Below are 7487 nucleotides of genomic sequence, written 5' to 3'. Positions count from 1 at the left end.
GAGGAAGGAGAGACTGAGAGAAGGAGGAAGGAGAGACCGAGAGAAGGAGGAAGGAGAGTGAGTGAGAGAGACGGAGAGCCAATTCAGTTAAAGATGAATCACGATATATTTCACCTGTCTCTCATAAGTTGTGTGAGGTGTTAGCCGCCCTGTCACACTCCCTGACTCCTGCTGACCACGCTTGTTAAGGGAGAGTAAGGGAGAGTCAGGGAGACGTGGAGGGAGGAGTGTAGGGGATTGATTTTTGATTTAGACCAACACGGACAGGTAGAGGCCAACACGGGCAGGTAGAGACCAACACGGGCAGGTAGAGACCAACACGGGCAGGTAGAGACCAACACGGGCAGGTAGAGACCAACACGGGCAGGTGAGGACCAGCACGGGCAGGTGCCAGGGACCAGCACGGGCGGAGTGAGACCAACACGGGCAGTCAGGGACCAACACGGACGGGTGAGGGACCTTTACGGACAGGTAGGGCCCAACACAGGCAGGTAGAGACCAACACAGGTGAGTAAAGAGACAACACGGGCAGTGAGACAAAATACTCACAACAAAGGGAACAGTTTTTATTTCAAGTTGGCTTACTATAAAATCAAGACCTCGATATATTGCCTCTCTCTCTCTCTCTCTCTCTCTCTCTCTCTCTCTCTCTCTCTCTTTTTCGGCACTATCTCTCTCACCTACCTTTAGCTCCGTCTCTCCCTCCTCTCACCTATATCCCTCCCACACACAAACACACACCCTCTTCCTATTACTCTGCCTCCCTCTCCCCCTCCCCCCCACAGACTATGCAACCAAGGACAGAAACTAAAAAAAAAAAAAAAAATTGGACGGAAAAATTGTGAAGGCAGACACGTTCCTACCTCCCAAATAGAATATACTCCTCTCTCTCTCTCTCTCTCTCTCTCTCTCTCTCTCTCTCTCTCTCTCTCTCTCTCTCTGATTACTTTAGATCTATGGTTTTCTGTCTATATGTTTCCGTCATTTTCTTTGTCTGTCTGTCTGTCAGTCTGTTTGTCTGTTTCGTCTTAGGATTACCTATAACCACATCAGTCTCTCTGTTCCTGTCTCTACGTCTCTGTCTTTTTCATCTGTTTGTTTGCCTGTCTCTAGCTAAATTCTTGTCTTTCTTTCTCACTCTGTCTTTCCATCTGTCTTTTTTCAAGTATTACCTACTATCATGTCTGTCTTTATCTGTCTGTCATTATGCCTATACGTGTTTTTGTAATGCTCTCCTGGACTGTCTCTGTTAATGTCTGTCTGTCTGTTTCTGTCAAATCTGTTTGTGTGTGACTCTGACTTCTGTCTGCCTGTGTGTATGTCTCTCCCTTTGTGTTTCCTGTCCACCAGCCTGGGTTTCTGTCTAGAAATATCTACCTGTCTATCACTGTCTCTGTCTTTCTTTACAGGACTGTCTGTCAATTTCTAACTCAACCACTGTCTCTTTTTAAATACCTCTGTCTATCCGGTACAAAGCTGACTATCAATCTCTCTGTCTGGTTACACACCTGTCTACCTGTCGCTTTATTTACCTTTATTCTCATATACATAAACATACCTGTCTATTAAGTTCTCCATATACCTGTCTATGTATCTATCTACCCGTCTATGTATTCGTTTCGACCTGTCAGTGTGGCATCTATTTCTGCCTGTCTACCTGCCTGTCTATCTCTGTACGGCTGTAATGTCCCGTCACCCAACCCTGTCTAGCCGTAGAATCGAACTGGTGTCTCCTAGATTTCAAGTCGAGAGCGAGATACAAGAGGAGCAATGAAGGTGTCGACAAGCTGACACACCCTCCTGAGCTGACACCCTCCTGAGCTGACACCCTCCTGAGCTGACACCCTCCTGAGCTGACACCCTCCTGAGCTGACACCTCCTGAGCTGACACCCTCCTGAGCTGACACACACCCACCTGAGCTGACACCCTCCTGAGCTGACAGCCACACCCTGAGCGACACCCTCCTGAGATGCTCCTGAGCTGACACCCTCCTGAGCTGGCCACACCCTGGCTGACACACTCCTGAGCTGACACCTCCTGAGCTGGACACCCTCCTGAGCTGCACACCCTCCTGAGCTGGCCACCCTCCTGAGCTGACACACCTCCTGAGCTGACCCCTCCTGAGCTGACACACTCCTGAGCTGACACACTCCTGGCTGGCCCACCTCCTGAGCTGACACCCTCAGCTGACACACCCTCCTGAGCTGACACACCCTCCTGAGCTGACACACCCTCTGAGCTGACACCCTCTGAGCTGACACCCTCCTGAGCTGGCCTCCTGAGCTGACACCTCCTGAGCTGACACCCTCCTGAGCTGACACCCTCCTGACTGACACCTCCTGAGCTGACACACTCCTGAGCTGACACACTCCTGAGCTGACACCCTCCTGAGCTGACACCCTCCTGAGCTGACACCTCCTGAGCTGACACCCTCCTGAGCTGACACCTCCTGAGCTGACACCCTCCTGAGCTGACACACCTCCTGAGCTGACACCCTCCCTAGCTGACACCCTCCTGAGCTGGCACCTCCTGAGCTGACTCCTCCTGAGCTGGCACCCCTCCTGAGCTGACACCCTCCTGAGCTGACACACTCCTGAGCTGACACCCTCCTGAGCTGACACTCTGAGCCGACACCCTCCTGAGCCGACACCCTCCTGAGCTGACACCCTCCTGAGCTGACACCCTCCTGGGCTGACACACTCCTGAGCTGACACCCTCCTGAGCTGACACCTCCTGAGCTGAGAACCTCCTGAGCTGCACCCTCCTGAGCTGACACCCTCCTGAGCTGCACCCTCCTGAGCTGACACCCTCCTGAGCTGACACCCTTCTGGGCCGACACCCTCCTGAGCTGACACCCTCCTGAGCTGACACCCTCCTGAGCCAACACCCTCCTGAGCTGACACCCTCCTGAGCTGACACACTCCTGAGCTGACACACTCCTGAGCTGACACCCTCCTGAGCTGACACCCTCCTGAGCTGACACCCTCCTGAGCCGACACCTCCTGAGCAGACACCTCCTGAGCTGCCTCCTGAGCTGACACCCTCCTGAGCTGACACCTCCTGAGCTGACACCTCCTGAGCTGACACCCTCCTGAGCTGCCACACTCCTGAGCCGACACCATCCTGAGCTGACACCCTCCTGAGCTGCACCCTCCTGAGCTGACACCTCCTGAGCTGACACCTCCTGAGCTGACACCCTCCTGAGCTGACACCTGAGCTGACACCTCCTGAGCTGACACCCTCCTGAGCTGACACCCTCCTGAGCTGACACCCTCCTGAGCTGACACCTCCTGAGCTGACACACCACCTCCTGAGCTGACACCCTCCTGAGCTGACACCCTCCTGAGCTGACCCCTCTGAGCTGACACCTCCTGAGCTGACACCTCCTGAGCTGACACCTCCTGAGCTGACACCTCCTGAGCTGACACCCTCTGAGCTGACACCCTCTGAGCTGACACCTCCTGAGCGACACCCTCCTGAGCTGACACCCTCCTGAGCTGACACACTCCTGAGCTGACACCCTCCTGAGCTGACACCCTCCTGAGCTGACACCCTCCTGAGCTGACACACTCCTGAGATGATACACTCCTGAGTACAGCAGACAGCTAAGTATCGTCCTCATGATGAGTACAACACACAGCTAAGTATCGCCGAGGTATTTAAACACACACACACACACACACACACACACACACACACACACACACACACACACACACAAAGGACTTACCTTGTACGACGAGACGCACATACAGCTGGGCTTCATCGTGGTTGTTGACAAGACACACGTACACTCCGGAGTCAGAGGCAAGCACGGGCCTGAAGGAGAGGCTGTAGGTGTCAGGTGCCAGGGACATCCGCGAGTCATGGTGGAACAACGTCGTCGACTCTGACCGGTACTTCACCAGGCTGACCTCTTGCGGTGACACGGCCTCATTGGGGAGCTGCCGGGGTCAAAGGTCAAGGTATAATATTAGATTATTGACTGGCTGAGGCGATAAACTGGTGAAATGATGAGTCAAATTGGAGTGACCAGTCGAGGGATGTAACTGGTGATTCATAGGAGGGAGAGATTAGGTCAGTGAGTGGCTGACTGGATGATTGATGGGTCAATAGAGGATGGGTGACTGTATAGACTGGATCTAAGTGGAGACAGCACACAGTTCTGATAATATTAACCTAACACAACCAAACCAAAATTGTCTGTGGAAATAAAAAAATAATTTCAAAATAATAAACAATTAAATCCTGACGAGAAGGAAGAACACAGATAACAGAAGGAGGATCAGATATAACAGAAGGAAGAACAGAGATAACAGAAGGAAGAACAGAGATAACAGAAAAAAAGAACAGATAATAGAAGGAAGAACACAAATAAGAAGGAAGAACAGATATAACAGAAGGAAGAACAGATAACAGAAGGAAGAACAGAGATAACAGAAAAACAGATAACAGAAGAAGGAAGAACAGAGATAACAGAAGAACAGATAAACAGAGAAGGAAGGCAGAGATAACAGAAGACAGATAACAGAAGAAGGAAGAACAGAAATAACGAAGAAGGAAGAACAAGAGATAACAGAAGGAAGAACAGAGATAACAGAAGGAAAGACAGATATAACAGAAAGGAAGAACAGAGGAACAAAGAAAGAACAGAGATAACAGAAGGAAGAACGATAACAGAAGAAAAGAACGAATAACAGAAGAGGAAGAACAGATATAACAGAAGGAAGAACAGATAACAGAAGGAAGAACAGAGATAACAGAAGTAAGTAACAGAAGAAGGAAGAACAGAGATAACAGAGGAAGAACAGAGATAACAGAAAGGAAGAACAGAGAGAACAAAAAGGAGAACAGAGATAACAGAAGGAAGAACAGATAACAGGAAGGAAGAACAGAGATAACAGAAGGAAGAACAAGATAAGAGAAGAACAGAGATAACAGAAGAAGGAAGAACAGAGATAACAGAGGAAGAACAGATATAACAGAAGGAAGAACAGAGATAACGAAAGGAGAACAGATATAACAGAAGGAAGAACAGAGAAACAAAGGAAGAACAAGAGATAACAGAAGGAAGACAGATAACAGAAGGAAGAACAGAGATAACAGAAGGAAGAACAGAATAACAGAAGGAAGAACAGAGATAACAAGAAGGAAGAACAGATAATAGAAGGAAGAACACAGATAACAGAAGGAAGAACAGATATAACAGAAGGAAGAACAGATAACAGAAGGAAGAACAGAGATAACAGAAGAACAGATAACAGAAGAAGGAAGAACAGAGATAACAGAAGAACAGATAACAGAAGAAGGAAGAACAGAGATAACAGAAGAACAGATAACAGAAGAAGGAAGAACAGAAATAACAGAAGAAGGAAGAACAGAGATAACAGAAGGAAGAACAGAGATAACAGAAGGAAGAACAGATATAACAGAAGGAAGAACAGAGGAACAAAGTAAGAACAGAGATAACAGAAGGAAGAACAGATAACAGAAGAAAGAACAGATACAGAAGGAAGAACAGATATAACAGAAGGAAGAACAGATAACAGAAGGAAGAACAGAGATAACAGAAGTACAGATAACAGAAGAAGGAAGAACAGAGATAACAGAAGGAAGAGCAGATAACAGGAAGAACAGAGATAACAGAAGGAAGAACAGAGGAACAAAGGAAGACAGAGATAACAGAAGGAAGAACAGATAACAGAAGGAAGAACAGAATAACAGAAGGAAGAACAGATAAGAGAAGAACAGAGATAACAGAAGAAGGGGAAACAGAGATAACAGAAGAAGGAAAAACAGAGATAACAAAGGAGAAGAACAGATATAACAGAAGGAAGAACAGAGATAACAGAAGAGAGCAGATAACAGAAAGGAAGAACAGAGGAACAAAGGAAGAAGAGAGATAACAGAAGAAGAGCAGATAACAGAAGGAAGAACAGATAACAGAAGAAGAACAGATAAGAGAAGAACAGAGATAACAGAAGAAGGAAGAACAGAGATAACAGAAAGGAAGAACAGATATAACAGAAGGAAGAACAGAGATAACAGAAGGAGAAGAACAGATATAACAGAAGGAAGAACAGAGAAACAAAAGGAAGAACAGAGATAACAGAAGGAAGAGCAGATAACAGAAGGAAGAACAAAGAGATAACAGAAGGAAGAACAGAAGAAAAGAAGAGAACAGAGATAACAGAAGGAAGAACAGATAACAGAGAAGGAAGAACAGAGATAACAGAAGGAAGAACAGATAAGAGAGAAGAACAGAATAACAGAAGAAGGAAGAACAGAGATAACAGAAGGAAGAACAGATATAACAGAAGGAAGAACAGAGATAACAGAAGGAAGAACAAGATAACAGAAGGAAGAACAGATAACAGAAGGGAAGAACAGATAAAGAGAAGAGAACAGAGATAACAGAAGAAGGAAGAACAGAATAACAGAAGGAAGATCAGATATAACAGAAGGAAGAACAGAGATAACAGAAGGAAGAACAGAGGAACAAAGGAAGAACAGAGATAACAGAAGGAAGAGAGCAGATAACAGAAGGAAGACAGATAACAGAAGGAAGAACAGAGAAACAAAGGAAGAACAGAGATAACAGAAGGAAGAGCAGATAACAGAAGGAAGAACAAGAGATAACAGAAGGGAAGAACAGAGAACAAAAGGAAGAACAGAGATAACAGAAGGAAGAAAGATAACAGAAGGAAGAACAGAGATAACAGAAGGAAGAACAGATATAACAGAAGGAAGAACAGAGAAACAAAAGGAAGAACAGAGATAACAGAGGAAAACAGATAACAGAAGGAAGAACAGAGATAACAGAAAGGAAGAACAGAGGAACAAAAGGAAGAACAGAGATAACAGAAGGAAGAACAGATAACAGAAGGAAGAACAGAGATAACAGAGGAAGAACAAGATAAAAAGAGAAGAACAGACAGAAGAAGGAAGAACAGAGATAACAGAGAAGAACAGATAAACAGAAGGAAGAACAGAGATAACAGAAGGAAAAACAGATAACAGAAGGAAGAACAGAGATAACAGAAGGAAGAACATAAAAGAGAAGAACAGAGATAACAGAAGAAGAACAGAGATAACAGAGGAAGAACAGATATAACAGAAGGAAAAAAGAATAACAGAAGGAAGAACAGAGAACAAGGAAGAACAGAGATAACAGAAGGAAGAGCAGATAACAGAAGGAAAAGATAAAGAAGGAAGAACAGAGAAACAAAGGAAGAACAGATAACAGAAGGAAAGAGCAGAATAACAAGAAGGAAGAACAGAAGAGAAACAAAAAGGAAGAACAGAGATAACAGAAGGAAGAGCAGATAACAGAAGGAAGAACAGAGATAACAGAAGGAAGAGCAGATAACAGAAGGAAGAACAGAGGCAAAGGAAGAACAGAGATAACAGAAGGAAGAACAGATAACAGAAGGAAGAACAGAAAGAACAAAGGAAGAACAGAGAAACAAAGGAAGAACAGAGATAA

The 7487-nt window shown here is 45.9% G+C and overlaps 1 pseudogene; it reads left to right on the top strand.

Moving 5' to 3' along the window:
* The first annotated feature begins 4014 nt into the window (after positions 1–4014).
* On the top strand, positions 4015–7487 carry LOC121866837 (annotated as a pseudogene).

This window comes from Homarus americanus, unplaced genomic scaffold (assembly GCF_018991925.1).
Source record: "Homarus americanus isolate GMGI-L3 unplaced genomic scaffold, GMGI_Hamer_2.0 scaffold16340, whole genome shotgun sequence".
NCBI classification, from domain to species: domain Eukaryota; kingdom Metazoa; phylum Arthropoda; class Malacostraca; order Decapoda; family Nephropidae; genus Homarus; species Homarus americanus.
The sequence above is the reverse complement of the archived record's forward strand: the minus strand, read 5'-3'. Positions and strand labels throughout refer to the sequence as shown.